Genomic DNA, 20229 nt, shown 5'->3' with positions numbered 1-20229 from the left:
CGATTGATTTCTATAATTAAGGATATTGGACTGGTAACCATCGTGTTCGTTGAGCCACCATTATTCTATGAGATAGAAATTCACATTCCTCAGTAAAGTCACTGATGGTTAAGAACCGCTCTAAACTTCCCTTGTTGGTGTTTAAAAAAATAGCTATCAGTGTGTACGATGTGAAATAACAAAATTTACCACTAGATGGCGTTTAATAGAGTGTCAAAATTCACCACGAGATGGTTTTAACTAAAACTTTGATTCATTTACGAAACTCTTGCTGGCTATAAAAGGTTTGATGCCAACAGCATCCCGTATTCCCAAGCGGTCACCCTTCTAGGTACTAACGGGACCCGACGCAGCTTAACTTCTGGGAGCTGACGAGACCAGGTTTTTTCTGCGTGGTATGGCCGTTGACGTTTTAATACGAGACTGAATTGAATACACTCACGGAATGATTTTCCAACATTGAAACCTACACAAGGACGATTGATTTCTATAATTAAGGATATTGGACTGGTAACCATCGTGTTCGTTGAGCCACCATTATTCTATGAGATAGAAATTCACATTCCTCAGTAAAGTCACTGATGGTTAAGAACCGCTCTAAACTTCCCTTGTTGGTGTTTAAAAAAATAGCTATCAGTGTGTACGATGTGAAATAACAAAATTTACCACTAGATGGCGTTTAATAGAGTGTCAAAATTCACCACGAGATGGTTTTAACTAAAACTTTGATTCATTTACGAAACTCTTGCTGGCTATAAAGGTTTGATGCCAACAGCATCCCGTATTCCCAAGCGGTCACCCTTCTAGGTACTAACGGGACCCGACGCAGCTTAACTTCTGGGAGCTGACGAGACCAGGTTTTTTCTGCGTGGTATGGCCGTTGACGTTTTAATACGAGACTGAATTGAATACACTCACGGAATGATTTTCCAACATTGGAAACCTACACAAGGACGATTGATTTCTATAATTAAGGATATTGGACTGGTAACCATCGTGTTCGTTGAGCCACCATTATTCTATGAGATAGAAATTCACATTCCTCAGTAAAGTCACTGATGGTTAAGAACCGCTCTAAACTTCCCTTGTTGGTGTTTAAAAAAATAGCTATCAGTGTGTACGATGTGAAATAACAAAATTTACCACTAGATGGCGTTTAATAGAGTGTCAAAATTCACCACGAGATGGTTTTAACTAAAACTTTGATTCATTTACGAAACTCTTGCTGGCTATAAAGGTTTGATGCCAACAGCATCCCGTATTCCCAAGCGGTCACCCTTCTAGGTACTAACGGGACCCGACGCGGCTTAACTTCTGGGAGCTGACGAGACCAGGTTTTTTCTGCGTGGTATGGCCGTTGACGTTTTAATACGAGACTGAATTGAATACACTCACGGAATGATTTTCCAACATTGAAACCTACACAAGGACGATTGATTTCTATAATTAAGGATATTGGACTGGTAACCATCGTGTTCGTTGAGCCACCATTATTCTATGAGATAGAAATTCACATTCCTCAGTAAAGTCACTGATGGTTAAGAACCGCTCTAAACTTCCCTTGTTGGTGTTTAAAAAAATAGCTATCAGTGTGTACGATGTGAAATAACAAAATTTACCACTAGATGGCGTTTAATAGAGTGTCAAAATTCACCACGAGATGGTTTTAACTAAAACTTTGATTCATTTACGAAACTCTTGCTGGCTATAAAGGTTTGATGCCAACAGCATCCCGTATTCCCAAGCGGTCACCCTTCTAGGTACTAACGGGACCCGACGCAGCTTAACTTCTGGGAGCTGACGAGACCAGGTTTTTTCTGCGTGGTATGGCCGTTGACGTTTTAATACGAGACTGAATTGAATACACTCACGGAATGATTTTCCAACATTGGAAACCTACACAAGGACGATTGATTTCTATAATTAAGGATATTGGACTGGTAACCATCGTGTTCGTTGAGCCACCATTATTCTATGAGATAGAAATTCACATTCCTCAGTAAAGTCACTGATGGTTAAGAACCGCTCTAAACTTCCCTTGTTGGTGTTTAAAAAAATAGCTATCAGTGTGTACGATGTGAAATAACAAAATTTACCACTAGATGGCGTTTAATAGAGTGTCAAAATTCACCACGAGATGGTTTTAACTAAAACTTTGATTCATTTACGAAACTCTTGCTGGCTATAAAAGGTTTGATGCCAACAGCATCCCGTATTCCCAAGCGGTCACCCTTCTAGGTACTAACGGGACCCGACGCAGCTTAACTTCTGGGAGCTGACGAGACCAGGTTTTTTCTGCGTGGTATGGCCGTTGACGTTTTAATACGAGACTGAATTGAATACACTCACGGAATGATTTTCCAACATTGAAACCTACACAAGGACGATTGATTTCTATAATTAAGGATATTGGACTGGTAACCATCGTGTTCGTTGAGCCACCATTATTCTATGAGATAGAAATTCACATTCCTCAGTAAAGTCACTGATGGTTAAGAACCGCTCTAAACTTCCCTTGTTGGTGTTTAAAAAAATAGCTATCAGTGTGTACGATGTGAAATAACAAAATTTACCACTAGATGGCGTTTAATAGAGTGTCAAAATTCACCACGAGATGGTTTTAACTAAAACTTTGATTCATTTACGAAACTCTTGCTGGCTATAAAAGGTTTGATGCCAACAGCATCCCGTATTTCCCAAGCGGTCACCCTTCTCTAGGTACTAACGGGACCCGACGCAGCTTAACTTCTGGGAGCTGACGAGACCAGGTTTTTTCTGCGTGGTATGGCCGTTGACGTTTTAATACGAGACTGAATTGAATACACTCACGGAATGATTTTCCAACATTGAAACCTACACAAGGACGATTGATTTCTATAATTAAGGATATTGGACTGGTAACCATCGTGTTCGTTGAGCCACCATTATTCTATGAGATAGAAATTCACATTCCTCAGTAAAGTCACTGATGGTTAAGAACCGCTCTAAACTTCCCTTGTTGGTGTTTAAAAAAATAGCTATCAGTGTGTACGATGTGAAATAACAAAATTTACCACTAGATGGCGTTTAATAGAGTGTCAAAATTCACCACGAGATGGTTTTAACTAAAACTTTGATTCATTTACGAAACTCTTGCTGGCTATAAAGGTTTGATGCCAACAGCATCCCGTATTCCCAAGCGGTCACCCTTCTAGGTACTAACGGGACCCGACGCAGCTTAACTTCTGGGAGCTGACGAGACCAGGTTTTTTCTGCGTGGTATGGCCGTTGACGTTTTAATACGAGACTGAATTGAATACACTCACGGAATGATTTTCCAACATTGGAAACCTACACAAGGACGATTGATTTCTATAATTAAGGATATTGGACTGGTAACCATCGTGTTCGTTGAGCCACCATTATTCTATGAGATAGAAATTCACATTCCTCAGTAAAGTCACTGATGGTTAAGAACCGCTCTAAACTTCCCTTGTTGGTGTTTAAAAAAATAGCTATCAGTGTGTACGATGTGAAATAACAAAATTTACCACTAGATGGCGTTTAATAGAGTGTCAAAATTCACCACGAGATGGTTTTAACTAAAACTTTGATTCATTTACGAAACTCTTGCTGGCTATAAAAGGTTTGATGCCAACAGCATCCCGTTTTCCCAAGCGGTCACCCTTCTAGGTACTAACGGGACCCGACGCAGCTTAACTTCTGGGAGCTGACGAGACCAGGTTTTTTCTGCGTGGTATGGCCGTTGACGTTTTAATACGAGACTGAATTGAATACACTCACGGAATGATTTTCCAACATTGAAACCTACACAAGGACGATTGATTTCTATAATTAAGGATATTGGACTGGTAACCATCGTGTTCGTTGAGCCACCATTATTCTATGAGATAGAAATTCACATTCCTCAGTAAAGTCACTGATGGTTAAGAACCGCTCTAAACTTCCCTTGTTGGTGTTTAAAAAAATAGCTATCAGTGTGTACGATGTGAAATAACAAAATTTACCACTAGATGGCGTTTAATAGAGTGTCAAAATTCACCACGAGATGGTTTTAACTAAAACTTTGATTCATTTACGAAACTCTTGCTGGCTATAAAAGGTTTGATGCCAACAGCATCCCGTATTCCCAAGCGGTCACCCTTCTAGGTACTAACGGGACCCGACGCAGCTTAACTTCTGGGAGCTGACGAGACCAGGTTTTTTCTGCGTGGTATGGCCGTTGACGTTTTAATACGAGACTGAATTGAATACACTCACGGAATGATTTTCCAACATTGGAAACCTACACAAGGACGATTGATTTCTATAATTAAGGATATTGGACTGGTAACCATCGTGTTCGTTGAGCCACCATTATTCTATGAGATAGAAATTCACATTCCTCAGTAAAGTCACTGATGGTTAAGAACCGCTCTAAACTTCCCTTGTTGGTGTTTAAAAAAATAGCTATCAGTGTGTACGATGTGAAATAACAAAATTTACCACTAGATGGCGTTTAATAGAGTGTCAAAATTCACCACGAGATGGTTTTAACTAAAACTTTGATTCATTTACGAAACTCTTGCTGGCTATAAAAGGTTTGATGCCAACAGCATCCCGTTTTCCCAAGCGGTCACCCTTCTAGGTACTAACGGGACCCGACGCAGCTTAACTTCTGGGAGCTGACGAGACCAGGTTTTTTCTGCGTGGTATGGCCGTTGACGTTTTAATACGAGACTGAATTGAATACACTCACGGAATGATTTTCCAACATTGAAACCTACACAAGGACGATTGATTTCTATAATTAAGGATATTGGACTGGTAACCATCGTGTTCGTTGAGCCACCATTATTCTATGAGATAGAAATTCACATTCCTCAGTAAAGTCACTGATGGTTAAGAACCGCTCTAAACTTCCCTTGTTGGTGTTTAAAAAAATAGCTATCAGTGTGTACGATGTGAAATAACAAAATTTACCACTAGATGGCGTTTAATAGAGTGTCAAAATTCACCACGAGATGGTTTTAACTAAAACTTTGATTCATTTACGAAACTCTTGCTGGCTATAAAAGGTTTGATGCCAACAGCATCCCGTATTTTCCCAAGCGGTCACCCTTCTAGGTACTAACGGGACCCGACGCAGCTTAACTTCTGGGGCTGACGAGACCAGGTTTTTTCTGCGTGGTATGGCCGTTGACGTTTTAATACGAGACTGAATTGAATACACTCACGGAATGATTTTCCAACATTGAAACCTACACAAGGACGATTGATTTCTATAATTAAGGATATTGGACTGGTAACCATCGTGTTCGTTGAGCCACCATTATTCTATGAGATAGAAATTCACATTCCTCAGTAAAGTCACTGATGGTTAAGAACCGCTCTAAACTTCCCTTGTTGGTGTTTAAAAAAATAGCTATCAGTGTGTACGATGTGAAATAACAAAATTTACCACTAGATGGCGTTTAATAGAGTGTCAAAATTCACCACGAGATGGTTTTAACTAAAACTTTGATTCATTTACGAAACTCTTGCTGGCTATAAAAGGTTTGATGCCAACAGCATCCCGTATTCCCAAGCGGTCACCCTTCTAGGTACTAACGGGACCCGACGCAGCTTAACTTCTGGGAGCTGACGAGACCAGGTTTTTTCTGCGTGGTATGGCCGTTGACGTTTTAATACGAGACTGAATTGAATACACTCACGGAATGATTTTCCAACATTGAAACCTACACAAGGACGATTGATTTCTATAATTAAGGATATTGGACTGGTAACCATCGTGTTCGTTGAGCCACCATTATTCTATGAGATAGAAATTCACATTCCTCAGTAAAGTCACTGATGGTTAAGAACCGCTCTAAACTTCCCTTGTTGGTGTTTAAAAAAATAGCTATCAGTGTGTACGATGTGAAATAACAAAATTTACCACTAGATGGCGTTTAATAGAGTGTCAAAATTCACCACGAGATGGTTTTAACTAAAACTTTGATTCATTTACGAAACTCTTGCTGGCTATAAAGGTTTGATGCCAACAGCATCCCGTATTCCCAAGCGGTCACCCTTCTAGGTACTAACGGGACCCGACGCAGCTTAACTTCTGGGAGCTGACGAGACCAGGTTTTTTCTGCGTGGTATGGCCGTTGACGTTTTAATACGAGACTGAATTGAATACACTCACGGAATGATTTTCCAACATTGAAACCTACACAAGGACGATTGATTTCTATAATTAAGGATATTGGACTGGTAACCATCGTGTTCGTTGAGCCACCATTATTCTATGAGATAGAAATTCACATTCCTCAGTAAAGTCACTGATGGTTAAGAACCGCTCTAAACTTCCCTTGTTGGTGTTTAAAAAAATAGCTATCAGTGTGTACGATGTGAAATAACAAAATTTACCACTAGATGGCGTTTAATAGAGTGTCAAAATTCACCACGAGATGGTTTTAACTAAAACTTTGATTCATTTACGAAACTCTTGCTGGCTATAAAAGGTTTGATGCCAACAGCATCCCGTTTTCCCAAGCGGTCACCCTTCTAGGTACTAACGGGACCCGACGCAGCTTAACTTCTGGGAGCTGACGAGACCAGGTTTTTTCTGCGTGGTATGGCCGTTGACGTTTTAATACGAGACTGAATTGAATACACTCACGGAATGATTTTCCAACATTGAAACCTACACAAGGACGATTGATTTCTATAATTAAGGATATTGGACTGGTAACCATCGTGTTCGTTGAGCCACCATTATTCTATGAGATAGAAATTCACATTCCTCAGTAAAGTCACTGATGGTTAAGAACCGCTCTAAACTTCCCTTGTTGGTGTTTAAAAAAATAGCTATCAGTGTGTACGATGTGAAATAACAAAATTTACCACTAGATGGCGTTTAATAGAGTGTCAAAATTCACCACGAGATGGTTTTAACTAAAACTTTGATTCATTTACGAAACTCTTGCTGGCTATAAAAGGTTTGATGCCAACAGCATCCCGTATTCCCAAGCGGTCACCCTTCTAGGTACTAACGGGACCCGACGCAGCTTAACTTCTGGGAGCTGACGAGACCAGGTTTTTTCTGCGTGGTATGGCCGTTGACGTTTTAATACGAGACTGAATTGAATACACTCACGGAATGATTTTCCAACATTGAAACCTACACAAGGACGATTGATTTCTATAATTAAGGATATTGGACTGGTAACCATCGTGTTCGTTGAGCCACCATTATTCTATGAGATAGAAATTCACATTCCTCAGTAAAGTCACTGATGGTTAAGAACCGCTCTAAACTTCCCTTGTTGGTGTTTAAAAAAATAGCTATCAGTGTGATACGATGTGAAATAACAAAATTTACCACTAGATGGCGTTTAATAGAGTGTCAAAATTCACCACGAGATGGTTTTAACTAAAACTTTGATTCATTTACGAAACTCTTGCTGGCTATAAAAGGTTTGATGCCAACAGCATCCCGTTTTCCCAAGCGGTCACCCTTCTAGGTACTAACGGGACCCGACGCAGCTTAACTTCTGGGAGCTGACGAGACCAGGTTTTTTCTGCGTGGTATGGCCGTTGACGTTTTAATACGAGACTGAATTGAATACACTCACGGAATGATTTTCCAACATTGAAACCTACACAAGGACGATTGATTTCTATAATTAAGGATATTGGACTGGTAACCATCGTGTTCGTTGAGCCACCATTATTCTATGAGATAGAAATTCACATTCCTCAGTAAAGTCACTGATGGTTAAGAACCGCTCTAAACTTCCCTTGTTGGTGTTTAAAAAAATAGCTATCAGTGTGTACGATGTGAAATAACAAAATTTACCACTAGATGGCGTTTAATAGAGTGTCAAAATTCACCACGAGATGGTTTTAACTAAAACTTTGATTCATTTACGAAACTCTTGCTGGCTATAAAAGGTTTGATGCCAACAGCATCCCGTTTTCCCAAGCGGTCACCCTTCTAGGTACTAACGGGACCCGACGCAGCTTAACTTCTGGGAGCTGACGAGACCAGGTTTTTTCTGCGTGGTATGGCCGTTGACGTTTTAATACGAGACTGAATTGAATACACTCACGGAATGATTTTCCAACATTGAAACCTACACAAGGACGATTGATTTCTATAATTAAGGATATTGGACTGGTAACCATCGTGTTCGTTGAGCCACCATTATTCTATGAGATAGAAATTCACATTCCTCAGTAAAGTCACTGATGGTTAAGAACCGCTCTAAACTTCCCTTGTTGGTGTTTAAAAAAATAGCTATCAGTGTGTACGATGTGAAATAACAAAATTTACCACTAGATGGCGTTTAATAGAGTGTCAAAATTCACCACGAGATGGTTTTAACTAAAACTTTGATTCATTTACGAAACTCTTGCTGGCTATAAAAGGTTTGATGCCAACAGCATCCCGTTTTCCCAAGCGGTCACCCTTCTAGGTACTAACGGGACCCGACGCAGCTTAACTTCTGGGAGCTGACGAGACCAGGTTTTTTCTGCGTGGTATGGCCGTTGACGTTTTAATACGAGACTGAATTGAATACACTCACGGAATGATTTTCCAACATTGAAACCTACACAAGGACGATTGATTTCTATAATTAAGGATATTGGACTGGTAACCATCGTGTTCGTTGAGCCACCATTATTCTATGAGATAGAAATTCACATTCCTCAGTAAAGTCACTGATGGTTAAGAACCGCTCTAAACTTCCCTTGTTGGTGTTTAAAAAAATAGCTATCAGTGTGTACGATGTGAAATAACAAAATTTACCACTAGATGGCGTTTAATAGAGTGTCAAAATTCACCACGAGATGGTTTTAACTAAAACTTTGATTCATTTACGAAACTCTTGCTGGCTATAAAAGGTTTGATGCCAACAGCATCCCGTATTCCCAAGCGGTCACCCTTCTAGGTACTAACGGGACCCGACGCAGCTTAACTTCTGGGAGCTGACGAGACCAGGTTTTTTCTGCGTGGTATGGCCGTTGACGTTTTAATACGAGACTGAATTGAATACACTCACGGAATGATTTTCCAACATTGAAACCTACACAAGGACGATTGATTTCTATAATTAAGGATATTGGACTGGTAACCATCGTGTTCGTTGAGCCACCATTATTCTATGAGATAGAAATTCACATTCCTCAGTAAAGTCACTGATGGTTAAGAACCGCTCTAAACTTCCCTTGTTGGTGTTTAAAAAAATAGCTATCAGTGTGTACGATGTGAAATAACAAAATTTACCACTAGATGGCGTTTAATAGAGTGTCAAAATTCACCACGAGATGGTTTTAACTAAAACTTTGATTCATTTACGAAACTCTTGCTGGCTATAAAAGGTTTGATGCCAACAGCATCCCGTTTTCCCAAGCGGTCACCCTTCTAGGTACTAACGGGACCCGACGCAGCTTAACTTCTGGGAGCTGACGAGACCAGGTTTTTTCTGCGTGGTATGGCCGTTGACGTTTTAATACGAGACTGAATTGAATACACTCACGGAATGATTTTCCAACATTGGAAACCTACACAAGGACGATTGATTTCTATAATTAAGGATATTGGACTGGTAACCATCGTGTTCGTTGAGCCACCATTATTCTATGAGATAGAAATTCACATTCCTCAGTAAAGTCACTGATGGTTAAGAACCGCTCTAAACTTCCCTTGTTGGTGTTTAAAAAAATAGCTATCAGTGTGTACGATGTGAAATAACAAAATTTACCACTAGATGGCGTTTAATAGAGTGTCAAAATTCACCACGAGATGGTTTTAACTAAAACTTTGATTCATTTACGAAACTCTTGCTGGCTATAAAAGGTTTGATGCCAACAGCATCCCGTATTCCCAAGCGGTCACCCTTCTAGGTACTAACGGGACCCGACGCAGCTTAACTTCTGGGAGCTGACGAGACCAGGTTTTTTCTGCGTGGTATGGCCGTTGACGTTTTAATACGAGACTGAATTGAATACACTCACGGAATGATTTTCCAACATTGAAACCTACACAAGGACGATTGATTTCTATAATTAAGGATATTGGACTGGTAACCATCGTGTTCGTTGAGCCACCATTATTCTATGAGATAGAAATTCACATTCCTCAGTAAAGTCACTGATGGTTAAGAACCGCTCTAAACTTCCCTTGTTGGTGTTTAAAAAAATAGCTATCAGTGTGTACGATGTGAAATAACAAAATTTACCACTAGATGGCGTTTAATAGAGTGTCAAAATTCACCACGAGATGGTTTTAACTAAAACTTTGATTCATTTACGAAACTCTTGCTGGCTATAAAGGTTTGATGCCAACAGCATCCCGTATTCCCAAGCGGTCACCCTTCTAGGTACTAACGGGACCCGACGCAGCTTAACTTCTGGGAGCTGACGAGACCAGGTTTTTTCTGCGTGGTATGGCCGTTGACGTTTTAATACGAGACTGAATTGAATACACTCACGGAATGATTTTCCAACATTGAAACCTACACAAGGACGATTGATTTCTATAATTAAGGATATTGGACTGGTAACCATCGTGTTCGTTGAGCCACCATTATTCTATGAGATAGAAATTCACATTCCTCAGTAAAGTCACTGATGGTTAAGAACCGCTCTAAACTTCCCTTGTTGGTGTTTAAAAAAATAGCTATCAGTGTGTACGATGTGAAATAACAAAATTTACCACTAGATGGCGTTTAATAGAGTGTCAAAATTCACCACGAGATGGTTTTAACTAAAACTTTGATTCATTTACGAAACTCTTGCTGGCTATAAAAGGTTTGATGCCAACAGCATCCCGTTTTCCCAAGCGGTCACCCTTCTAGGTACTAACGGGACCCGACGCAGCTTAACTTCTGGGAGCTGACGAGACCAGGTTTTTTCTGCGTGGTATGGCCGTTGACGTTTTAATACGAGACTGAATTGAATACACTCACGGAATGATTTTCCAACATTGAAACCTACACAAGGACGATTGATTTCTATAATTAAGGATATTGGACTGGTAACCATCGTGTTCGTTGAGCCACCATTATTCTATGAGATAGAAATTCACATTCCTCAGTAAAGTCACTGATGGTTAAGAACCGCTCTAAACTTCCCTTGTTGGTGTTTAAAAAAATAGCTATCAGTGTGTACGATGTGAAATAACAAAATTTACCACTAGATGGCGTTTAATAGAGTGTCAAAATTCACCACGAGATGGTTTTAACTAAAACTTTGATTCATTTACGAAACTCTTGCTGGCTATAAAAGGTTTGATGCCAACAGCATCCCGTTTTCCCAAGCGGTCACCCTTCTAGGTACTAACGGGACCCGACGCAGCTTAACTTCTGGGAGCTGACGAGACCAGGTTTTTTCTGCGTGGTATGGCCGTTGACGTTTTAATACGAGACTGAATTGAATACACTCACGGAATGATTTTCCAACATTGGAAACCTACACAAGGACGATTGATTTCTATAATTAAGGATATTGGACTGGTAACCATCGTGTTCGTTGAGCCACCATTATTCTATGAGATAGAAATTCACATTCCTCAGTAAAGTCACTGATGGTTAAGAACCGCTCTAAACTTCCCTTGTTGGTGTTTAAAAAAATAGCTATCAGTGTGTACGATGTGAAATAACAAAATTTACCACTAGATGGCGTTTAATAGAGTGTCAAAATTCACCACGAGATGGTTTTAACTAAAACTTTGATTCATTTACGAAACTCTTGCTGGCTATAAAAGGTTTGATGCCAACAGCATCCCGTTTTCCCAAGCGGTCACCCTTCTAGGTACTAACGGGACCCGACGCAGCTTAACTTCTGGGAGCTGACGAGACCAGGTTTTTTCTGCGTGGTATGGCCGTTGACGTTTTAATACGAGACTGAATTGAATACACTCACGGAATGATTTTCCAACATTGGAAACCTACACAAGGACGATTGATTTCTATAATTAAGGATATTGGACTGGTAACCATCGTGTTCGTTGAGCCACCATTATTCTATGAGATAGAAATTCACATTCCTCAGTAAAGTCACTGATGGTTAAGAACCGCTCTAAACTTCCCTTGTTGGTGTTTAAAAAAATAGCTATCAGTGTGTACGATGTGAAATAACAAAATTTACCACTAGATGGCGTTTAATAGAGTGTCAAAATTCACCACGAGATGGTTTTAACTAAAACTTTGATTCATTTACGAAACTCTTGCCTGGCTATAAAGGTTTGATGCCAACAGCATCCCGTATCGTTCAGACCATTTTTTTTTTTAAAGGGGGGGGGGGGAATTAATTTTTGGGGGGGGGGGGAAAAGGGGTTTTTCTGCGTGGTATGGCCGTTGACGTTTTAATACGAGACTGAATTGAATACACTCACGGAATGATTTTCCAACATTGAAACCTACACAAGGACGATTGATTTCTATAATTAAGGATATTGGACTGGTAACCATCGTGTTCGTTGAGCCACCATTATTCTATGAGATAGAAATTCACATTCCTCAGTAAAGTCACTGATGGTTAAGAACCGCTCTAAACTTCCCTTGTTGGTGTTTAAAAAAATAGCTATCAGTGTGTACGATGTGAAATAACAAAATTTACCACTAGATGGCGTTTAATAGAGTGTCAAAATTCACCACGAGATGGTTTTAACTAAAACTTTGATTCATTTACGAAACTCTTGCTGGCTATAAAAGGTTTGATGCCAACAGCATCCCGTTTTCCCAAGCGGTCATCCCTTCTAGGTACTAACGGGACCCGACGCAGCTTAACTTCTGGGAGCTGACGAGACCAGGTTTTTTCTGCGTGGTATGGCCGTTGACGTTTTAATACGAGACTGAATTGAATACACTCACGGAATGATTTTCCAACATTGAAACCTACACAAGGACGATTGATTTCTATAATTAAGGATATTGGACTGGTAACCATCGTGTTCGTTGAGCCACCATTATTCTATGAGATAGAAATTCACATTCCTCAGTAAAGTCACTGATGGTTAAGAACCGCTCTAAACTTCCCTTGTTGGTGTTTAAAAAAATAGCTATCAGTGTGTACGATGTGAAATAACAAAATTTACCACTAGATGGCGTTTAATAGAGTGTCAAAATTCACCACGAGATGGTTTTAACTAAAACTTTGATTCATTTACGAAACTCTTGCTGGCTATAAAAGGTTTGATGCCAACAGCATCCCGTATTCCCAAGCGGTCACCCTTCTAGGTACTAACGGGACCCGACGCAGCTTAACTCAAGGAGCTGACGAGACCAGGTTTTTTCTGCGTGGTATGGCCGTTGACGTTTAAATGCGAGACTGAATTGAATACACTCACGGAGATTAACTTTTTGACCAAACCAGGACTGATTTTCCAACATAGAAACCTACACAAGGACGATTGATTTCTATAATTAAGGATACCGGACTGGTAACCATCGTGTTCGTTGAGCCACCATTATTTCTATGAGATAGACATTCTCTAAAAGACACGGACTAAACAACCGCTAAATTCCCCACATTCCTCCTGGTAAAGTCACTGATGTTTAAAGAACCGCCAACACTCCCCTTGTTGGTAGTGAATACAATTCAATTTACCACATAAACGATGGTTACGTTTAAACCAACCATAGCTCGACCCGTGTGGATAGTGAGATCACAGATGATTACCACCTGGTTGGCGTATTCATGTGGTAACTAACAAAATTTACCAATGGGTGGGTGTCAAATTCACAATTTTAACTATAAAACTCTTGCTGGCTATAAAGGTTTGATGCCAACAGCGTCCCGGTTTCCCAAGCGACCATCCTCAACTAGATACACCTCCCAAGTCAATCACCCCGTTCAAGGTATAACGGGAGGCCCGAACGCAGCTTAACTTCTGGGAGCTGACGAGACCAGGTTTTTTCTGCGTGGTATGGCCGTTGACGTTTTAATACGAGACTGAATTGAATACACTCACGGAATGATTTTCCAACATTGAAACCTACACAAGGACGATTGATTTCTATAATTAAGGATATTGGACTGGTAACCATCGTGTTCGTTGAGCCACCATTATTCTATGAGATAGAAATTCACATTCCTCAGTAAAGTCACTGATGGTTAAGAACCGCTCTAAACTTCCCTTGTTGGTGTTTAAAAAAATAGCTATCAGTGTGTACGATGTGAAATAACAAAATTTACCACTAGATGGCGTTTAATAGAGTGTCAAAATTCACCACGAGATGGTTTTAACTAAAACTTTGATTCATTTACGAAACTCTTGCTGGCTATAAAAGGTTTGATGCCAACAGCATCCCGTATTCCCAAGCGGTCACCCTTCTAGGTACTAACGGGACCCGACGCAGCTTAACTTCTGGGAGCTGACGAGACCAGGTTTTTTCTGCGTGGTATGGCCGTTGACGTTTTAATACGAGACTGAATTGAATACACTCACGGAATGATTTTCCAACATTGGAAACCTACACAAGGACGATTGATTTCTATAATTAAGGATATTGGACTGGTAACCATCGTGTTCGTTGAGCCACCATTATTCTATGAGATAGAAATTCACATTCCTCAGTAAAGTCACTGATGGTTAAGAACCGCTCTAAACTTCCCTTGTTGGTGTTTAAAAAAATAGCTATCAGTGTGTACGATGTGAAATAACAAAATTTACCACTAGATGGCGTTTAATAGAGTGTCAAAATTCACCACGAGATGGTTTTAACTAAAACTTTGATTCATTTACGAAACTCTTGCTGGCTATAAAAGGTTTGATGCCAACAGCATCCCGTATTCCCAAGCGGTCACCCTTCTAGGTACTAACGGGACCCGACGCAGCTTAAACTTCTGGGAGCTGACGAGACCAGGTTTTTTCTGCGTGGTATGGCCGTTGACGTTTTAATACGAGACTGAATTGAATACACTCACGGAATGATTTTCCAACATTGGAAACCTACACAAGGACGATTGATTTCTATAATTAAGGATATTGGACTGGTAACCATCGTGTTCGTTGAGCCACCATTATTCTATGAGATAGAAATTCACATTCCTCAGTAAAGTCACTGATGGTTAAGAACCGCTCTAAACTTCCCTTGTTGGTGTTTAAAAAAATAGCTATCAGTGTGTACGATGTGAAATAACAAAATTTACCACTAGATGGCGTTTAATAGAGTGTCAAAATTCACCACGAGATGGTTTTAACTAAAACTTTGATTCATTTACGAAACTCTTGCTGGCTATAAAAGGTTTGATGCCAACAGCATCCCGTTTTCCCAAGCGGTCACCCTTCTAGGTACTAACGGGACCCGACGCAGCTTAACTTCTGGGGGGGGAGGAGACCAGGTTTTTCTGCGTGGTATGGCCGTTGACGTTTTAATACGAGACTGAATTGAATACACTCACGGAATGATTTTCCAACATTGAAACCTACACAAGGACGATTGATTTCTATAATTAAGGATATTGGACTGGTAACCATCGTGTTCGTTGAGCCACCATTATTCTATGAGATAGAAATTCACATTCCTCAGTAAAGTCACTGATGGTTAAGAACCGCTCTAAACTTCCCTTGTTGGTGTTTAAAAAAATAGCTATCAGTGTGTACGATGTGAAATAACAAAATTTACCACTAGATGGCGTTTAATAGAGTGTCAAAATTCACCACGAGATGGTTTTAACTAAAACTTTGATTCATTTACGAAACTCTTGCTGGCTATAAAAGGTTTGATGCCAACAGCATCCCGTATTCCCAAGCGGTCACCCTTCTAGGTACTAACGGGACCCGACGCAGCTTAACTTCTGGGAGCTGACGAGACCAGGTTTTTTCTGCGTGGTATGGCCGTTGACGTTTTAATACGAGACTGAATTGAATACACTCACGGAATGATTTTCCAACATTGAAACCTACACAAGGACGATTGATTTCTATAATTAAGGATATTGGACTGGTAACCATCGTGTTCGTTGAGCCACCATTATTCTATGAGATAGAAATTCACATTCCTCAGTAAAGTCACTGATGGTTAAGAACCGCTCTAAACTTCCCTTGTTGGTGTTTAAAAAAATAGCTATCAGTGTGTACGATGTGAAATAACAAAATTTACCACTAGATGGCGTTTAATAGAGTGTCAAAATTCACCACGAGATGGTTTTAACTAAAACTTTGATTCATTTACGAAACTCTTGCTGGCTATAAAAGGTTTGATGCCAACAGCATCCCGTTTTCCCAAGCGGTCACCCTTCTAGGTACTAACGGGACCCGACGCGGCTTAACTTCTGGGAGCTGACGAGACCAGGTTTTTTCTGCGTGGTATGGCCGTTGACGTTTTAATACGAGACTGAATTGAATACACTCACGGAATGATTTTCCAACATTGGAAACCTACACAAGGACGATTGATTTCTATAATTAAGGATATTGGACTGGTAACCATCGTGTTCGTTGAGCCACCATTATTCTATGAGATAGAAATTCACATTCCTCAGTAAAGTCACTGATGGTTAAGAACCGCTCTAAACTTCCCTTGTTGGTGTTTAAAAAAATAGCTATCAGTGTGTATGATGTGAAATAACAAAATTTACCACTAGATGGCGTTTAATAGAGTGTCAAAATTCACCACGAGATGGTTTTAACTAAAACTTTGATTCATTTACGAAACTCTTGCTGGCTATAAAAGGTTTGATGCCAACAGCATCCCGTATTTCCCAAGCGGTCACCCTTCTAGGTACTAACGGGACCCGACGCAGCTTAACTTCTGGGAGCTGACGAGACCAGGTTTTTTCTGCGTGGTATGGCCGTTGACGTTTTAATACGAGACTGAATTGAATACACTCACGGAATGATTTTCCAACATTGAAACCTACACAAGGACGATTGATTTCTATAATTAAGGATATTGGACTGGTAACCATCGTGTTCGTTGAGCCACCATTATTCTATGAGATAGAAATTCACATTCCTCAGTAAAGTCACTGATGGTTAAGAACCGCTCTAAACTTCCCTTGTTGGTGTTTAAAAAAATAGCTATCAGTGTGTACGATGTGAAATAACAAAATTTACCACTAGATGGCGTTTAATAGAGTGTCAAAATTCACCACGAGATGGTTTTAACTAAAACTTTGATTCATTTACGAAACTCTTGCTGGCTATAAAAGGTTTGATGCCAACAGCATCCCGTATTCCCAAGCGGTCACCCTTCTAGGTACTAACGGGACCCGACGCAGCTTAACTTCTGGGAGCTGACGAGACCAGGTTTTTTCTGCGTGGTATGGCCGTTGACGTTTTAATACGAGACTGAATTGAATACACTCACGGAATGATTTTCCAACATTGAAACCTACACAAGGACGATTGATTTCTATAATTAAGGATATTGGACTGGTAACCATCGTGTTCGTTGAGCCACCATTATTCTATGAGATAGAAATTCACATTCCTCAGTAAAGTCACTGATGGTTAAGAACCGCTCTAAACTTCCCTTGTTGGTGTTTAAAAAAATAGCTATCAGTGTGTACGATGTGAAATAACAAAATTTACCACTAGATGGCGTTTAATAGAGTGTCAAAATTCACCACGAGATGGTTTTAACTAAAACTTTGATTCATTTACGAAACTCTTGCTGGCTATAAAAGGTTTGATGCCAACAGCATCCCGTTTTCCCAAGCGGTCACCCTTCTAGGTACTAACGGGACCCGACGCAGCTTAACTGGTCTGGGAGCTGACGAGACCAGGTTTTTTCTGCGTGGTATGGCCGTTGACGTTTTAATACGAGACTGAATTGAATACACTCACGGAATGATTTTCCAACATTGAAACCTACACAAGGACGATTGATTTCTATAATTAAGGATATTGGACTGGTAACCATCGTGTTCGTTGAGCCACCATTATTCTATGAGATAGAAATTCACATTCCTCAGTAAAGTCACTGATGGTTAAGAACCGCTCTAAACTTCCCTTGTTGGTGTTTAAAAAAATAGCTATCAGTGTGTACGATGTGAAATAACAAAATTTACCACTAGATGGCGTTTAATAGAGTGTCAAAATTCACCACGAGATGGTTTTAACTAAAACTTTGATTCATTTACGAAACTCTTGCTGGCTATAAAAGGTTTGATGCCAACAGCATCCCGTTATTCCCAAGCGGTCACCCTTCTAGGTACTAACGGGACCCGACGCAGCTTAACTTCTGGGAGCTGACGAGACCAGGTTTTTTCTGCGTGGTATGGCCGTTGACGTTTTAATACGAGACTGAATTGAATACACTCACGGAATGATTTTCCAACATTGAAACCTACACAAGGACGATTGATTTCTATAATTAAGGATATTGGACTGGTAACCATCGTGTTCGTTGAGCCACCATTATTCTATGAGATAGAAATTCACATTCCTCAGTAAAGTCACTGATGGTTAAGAACCGCTCTAAACTTCCCTTGTTGGTGTTTAAAAAAATAGCTATCAGTGTGTATGATGTGAAATAACAAAATTTACCACTAGATGGCGTTTAATAGAGTGTCAAAATTCACCACGAGATGGTTTTAACTAAAACTTTGATTCATTTACGAAACTCTTGCTGGCTATAAAAGGTTTGATGCCAACAGCATCCCGTATTCCCAAGCGGTCACCCTTCTAGGTACTAACGGGACCCGACGCAGCTTAACTTCTGGGAGCTGACGAGACCAGGTTTTTTCTGCGTGGTATGGCCGTTGACGTTTTAATACGAGACTGAATTGAATACACTCACGGAATGATTTTCCAACATTGAAACCTACACAAGGACGATTGATTTCTATAATTAAGGATATTGGACTGGTAACCATCGTGTTCGTTGAGCCACCATTATTCTATGAGATAGAAATTCACATTCCTCAGTAAAGTCACTGATGGTTAAGAACCGCTCTAAACTTCCCTTGTTGGTGTTTAAAAAAATAGCTATCAGTGTGTACGATGTGAAATAACAAAATTTACCACTAGATGGCGTTTAATAGAGTGTCAAAATTCACCACGAGATGGTTTTAACTAAAACTTTGATTCATTTACGAAACTCTTGCTGGCTATAAAAGGTTTGATGCCAACAGCATCCCGTTTTCCCAAGCGGTCACCCTTCTAGGTACTAACGGGGACCCGACGCAGCTTAACTTCTGGGAGCTGACGAGACCAGGTTTTTTCTGCGTGGTATGGCCGTTGACGTTTTAATACGAGACTGAATTGAATACACTCACGGAATGATTTTCCAACATTGAAACCTACACAAGGACGATTGATTTCTATAATTAAGGATATTGGACTGGTAACCATCGTGTTCGTTGAGCCACCATTATTCTATGAGATAGAAATTCACATTCCTCAGTAAAGTCACTGATGGTTAAGAACCGCTCTAAACTTCCCTTGTTGGTGTTTAAAAAAATAGCTATCAGTGTGTACGATGTGAAATAACAAAATTTACCACTAGATGGCGTTTAATAGAGTGTCAAAATTCACCACGAGATGGTTTTAACTAAAACTTTGATTCATTTACGAAACTCTTGCTGGCTATAAAAGGTTTGATGCCAACAGCATCCCGTATTCCCAAGCGGTCACCCTTCTAGGTACTAACGGGACCCGACGCAGCTTAACTTCTGGGAGCTGACGAGACCAGGTTTTTTCTGCGTGGTATGGCCGTTGACGTTTTAATACGAGACTGAATTGAATACACTCACGGAATGATTTTCCAACATTGGAAACCTACACAAGGACGATTGATTTCTATAATTAAGGATATTGGACTGGTAACCATCGTGTTCGTTGAGCCACCATTATTCTATGAGATAGAAATTCACATTCCTCAGTAAAGTCACTGATGGTTAAGAACCGCTCTAAACTTCCCTTGTTGGTGTTTAAAAAAATAGCTATCAGTGTGTACGATGTGAAATAACAAAATTTACCACTAGATGGCGTTTAATAGAGTGTCAAAATTCACCACGAGATGGTTTTAACTAAAACTTTGATTCATTTACGAAACTCTTGCTGGCTATAAAAGGTTTGATGCCAACAGCATCCCGTTTTCCCAAGCGGTCATCCTTCTAGGTACTAACGGGACCCGACGCAGCTTAACTTCTGGGAGCTGACGAGACCAGGTTTTTTCTGCGTGGTATGGCCGTTGACGTTTTAATACGAGACTGAATTGAATACACTCACGGAATGATTTTCCAACATTGAAACCTACACAAGGACGATTGATTTCTATAATTAAGGATATTGGACTGGTAACC

General features: G+C 40.1%; 27 non-coding genes and 13 pseudogenes across 27 annotated transcripts; all 40 read right to left on the bottom strand.

Moving 5' to 3' along the window:
* Nucleotides 1-290: 290 nt before the first annotated feature.
* On the bottom strand, nt 291-409 carry LOC123469037. The gene has a single exon (XR_006642448.1). It is a non-coding gene; the product is annotated as a 5S ribosomal RNA (ribosomal RNA).
* Nucleotides 410-766: 357 nt separating this feature from the next.
* LOC123469035 lies at nt 767-885 on the bottom strand. The gene has a single exon (XR_006642445.1). It is a non-coding gene; the product is annotated as a 5S ribosomal RNA (ribosomal RNA).
* Nucleotides 886-1243: 358 nt separating this feature from the next.
* LOC123469055 lies at nt 1244-1362 on the bottom strand (annotated as a pseudogene).
* Nucleotides 1363-1719: 357 nt separating this feature from the next.
* Nucleotides 1720-1838, bottom strand: LOC123469034. Its single transcript, XR_006642444.1, has one exon. It is a non-coding gene; the product is annotated as a 5S ribosomal RNA (ribosomal RNA).
* Nucleotides 1839-2197: 359 nt separating this feature from the next.
* On the bottom strand, nt 2198-2316 carry LOC123469033. The gene has a single exon (XR_006642443.1). It is a non-coding gene; the product is annotated as a 5S ribosomal RNA (ribosomal RNA).
* Nucleotides 2317-2674: 358 nt separating this feature from the next.
* LOC123469008 lies at nt 2675-2796 on the bottom strand (annotated as a pseudogene).
* Nucleotides 2797-3153: 357 nt separating this feature from the next.
* On the bottom strand, nt 3154-3272 carry LOC123469032. Its single transcript, XR_006642442.1, has one exon. It is a non-coding gene; the product is annotated as a 5S ribosomal RNA (ribosomal RNA).
* A 359-nt stretch (nt 3273-3631) lies between these two features.
* On the bottom strand, nt 3632-3750 carry LOC123469053. The gene has a single exon (XR_006642465.1). It is a non-coding gene; the product is annotated as a 5S ribosomal RNA (ribosomal RNA).
* Nucleotides 3751-4108: 358 nt separating this feature from the next.
* Nucleotides 4109-4227, bottom strand: LOC123469031. Its single transcript, XR_006642441.1, has one exon. It is a non-coding gene; the product is annotated as a 5S ribosomal RNA (ribosomal RNA).
* A 359-nt stretch (nt 4228-4586) lies between these two features.
* Nucleotides 4587-4705, bottom strand: LOC123469052. Its single transcript, XR_006642464.1, has one exon. It is a non-coding gene; the product is annotated as a 5S ribosomal RNA (ribosomal RNA).
* Nucleotides 4706-5063: 358 nt separating this feature from the next.
* Nucleotides 5064-5183, bottom strand: LOC123469011 (annotated as a pseudogene).
* A 358-nt stretch (nt 5184-5541) lies between these two features.
* Nucleotides 5542-5660, bottom strand: LOC123469030. The gene has a single exon (XR_006642440.1). It is a non-coding gene; the product is annotated as a 5S ribosomal RNA (ribosomal RNA).
* Nucleotides 5661-6017: 357 nt separating this feature from the next.
* LOC123469029 lies at nt 6018-6136 on the bottom strand. The gene has a single exon (XR_006642439.1). It is a non-coding gene; the product is annotated as a 5S ribosomal RNA (ribosomal RNA).
* Nucleotides 6137-6494: 358 nt separating this feature from the next.
* LOC123469051 lies at nt 6495-6613 on the bottom strand. The gene has a single exon (XR_006642463.1). It is a non-coding gene; the product is annotated as a 5S ribosomal RNA (ribosomal RNA).
* Nucleotides 6614-6971: 358 nt separating this feature from the next.
* Nucleotides 6972-7090, bottom strand: LOC123469028. The gene has a single exon (XR_006642438.1). It is a non-coding gene; the product is annotated as a 5S ribosomal RNA (ribosomal RNA).
* A 359-nt stretch (nt 7091-7449) lies between these two features.
* Nucleotides 7450-7568, bottom strand: LOC123469050. The gene has a single exon (XR_006642462.1). It is a non-coding gene; the product is annotated as a 5S ribosomal RNA (ribosomal RNA).
* Nucleotides 7569-7926: 358 nt separating this feature from the next.
* LOC123469049 lies at nt 7927-8045 on the bottom strand. The gene has a single exon (XR_006642461.1). It is a non-coding gene; the product is annotated as a 5S ribosomal RNA (ribosomal RNA).
* Nucleotides 8046-8403: 358 nt separating this feature from the next.
* Nucleotides 8404-8522, bottom strand: LOC123469048. Its single transcript, XR_006642460.1, has one exon. It is a non-coding gene; the product is annotated as a 5S ribosomal RNA (ribosomal RNA).
* A 358-nt stretch (nt 8523-8880) lies between these two features.
* On the bottom strand, nt 8881-8999 carry LOC123469027. Its single transcript, XR_006642437.1, has one exon. It is a non-coding gene; the product is annotated as a 5S ribosomal RNA (ribosomal RNA).
* Nucleotides 9000-9357: 358 nt separating this feature from the next.
* Nucleotides 9358-9476, bottom strand: LOC123469046. Its single transcript, XR_006642458.1, has one exon. It is a non-coding gene; the product is annotated as a 5S ribosomal RNA (ribosomal RNA).
* Nucleotides 9477-9835: 359 nt separating this feature from the next.
* On the bottom strand, nt 9836-9954 carry LOC123469026. The gene has a single exon (XR_006642436.1). It is a non-coding gene; the product is annotated as a 5S ribosomal RNA (ribosomal RNA).
* Nucleotides 9955-10311: 357 nt separating this feature from the next.
* On the bottom strand, nt 10312-10430 carry LOC123469024. The gene has a single exon (XR_006642434.1). It is a non-coding gene; the product is annotated as a 5S ribosomal RNA (ribosomal RNA).
* Nucleotides 10431-10788: 358 nt separating this feature from the next.
* Nucleotides 10789-10907, bottom strand: LOC123469045. The gene has a single exon (XR_006642457.1). It is a non-coding gene; the product is annotated as a 5S ribosomal RNA (ribosomal RNA).
* A 358-nt stretch (nt 10908-11265) lies between these two features.
* Nucleotides 11266-11384, bottom strand: LOC123469044. Its single transcript, XR_006642456.1, has one exon. It is a non-coding gene; the product is annotated as a 5S ribosomal RNA (ribosomal RNA).
* Nucleotides 11385-11743: 359 nt separating this feature from the next.
* LOC123469043 lies at nt 11744-11862 on the bottom strand. Its single transcript, XR_006642455.1, has one exon. It is a non-coding gene; the product is annotated as a 5S ribosomal RNA (ribosomal RNA).
* Nucleotides 11863-12692: 830 nt separating this feature from the next.
* LOC123469007 lies at nt 12693-12812 on the bottom strand (annotated as a pseudogene).
* Nucleotides 12813-13170: 358 nt separating this feature from the next.
* LOC123469012 lies at nt 13171-13288 on the bottom strand (annotated as a pseudogene).
* Nucleotides 13289-14270: 982 nt separating this feature from the next.
* On the bottom strand, nt 14271-14389 carry LOC123469023. The gene has a single exon (XR_006642433.1). It is a non-coding gene; the product is annotated as a 5S ribosomal RNA (ribosomal RNA).
* Nucleotides 14390-14748: 359 nt separating this feature from the next.
* On the bottom strand, nt 14749-14868 carry LOC123469000 (annotated as a pseudogene).
* Nucleotides 14869-15227: 359 nt separating this feature from the next.
* On the bottom strand, nt 15228-15345 carry LOC123469015 (annotated as a pseudogene).
* A 358-nt stretch (nt 15346-15703) lies between these two features.
* On the bottom strand, nt 15704-15822 carry LOC123469022. The gene has a single exon (XR_006642432.1). It is a non-coding gene; the product is annotated as a 5S ribosomal RNA (ribosomal RNA).
* A 358-nt stretch (nt 15823-16180) lies between these two features.
* On the bottom strand, nt 16181-16299 carry LOC123469063 (annotated as a pseudogene).
* A 359-nt stretch (nt 16300-16658) lies between these two features.
* LOC123468995 lies at nt 16659-16778 on the bottom strand (annotated as a pseudogene).
* A 358-nt stretch (nt 16779-17136) lies between these two features.
* On the bottom strand, nt 17137-17255 carry LOC123469021. The gene has a single exon (XR_006642431.1). It is a non-coding gene; the product is annotated as a 5S ribosomal RNA (ribosomal RNA).
* Nucleotides 17256-17613: 358 nt separating this feature from the next.
* On the bottom strand, nt 17614-17734 carry LOC123469005 (annotated as a pseudogene).
* Nucleotides 17735-18092: 358 nt separating this feature from the next.
* Nucleotides 18093-18212, bottom strand: LOC123468996 (annotated as a pseudogene).
* A 358-nt stretch (nt 18213-18570) lies between these two features.
* On the bottom strand, nt 18571-18689 carry LOC123469020. The gene has a single exon (XR_006642430.1). It is a non-coding gene; the product is annotated as a 5S ribosomal RNA (ribosomal RNA).
* Nucleotides 18690-19047: 358 nt separating this feature from the next.
* On the bottom strand, nt 19048-19167 carry LOC123469001 (annotated as a pseudogene).
* Nucleotides 19168-19525: 358 nt separating this feature from the next.
* LOC123469019 lies at nt 19526-19644 on the bottom strand. The gene has a single exon (XR_006642429.1). It is a non-coding gene; the product is annotated as a 5S ribosomal RNA (ribosomal RNA).
* Nucleotides 19645-20003: 359 nt separating this feature from the next.
* LOC123469062 lies at nt 20004-20122 on the bottom strand (annotated as a pseudogene).
* Nucleotides 20123-20229: the final 107 nt, after the last annotated feature.

This window comes from Daphnia magna, unplaced genomic scaffold (genome assembly GCF_020631705.1).
Source record: "Daphnia magna isolate NIES unplaced genomic scaffold, ASM2063170v1.1 Dm_contigs491, whole genome shotgun sequence".
NCBI classification, from domain to species: domain Eukaryota; kingdom Metazoa; phylum Arthropoda; class Branchiopoda; order Diplostraca; family Daphniidae; genus Daphnia; species Daphnia magna.
Note: the sequence above shows the minus strand (reverse complement) of the source record. Positions and strands in the feature narration are given on the sequence as shown.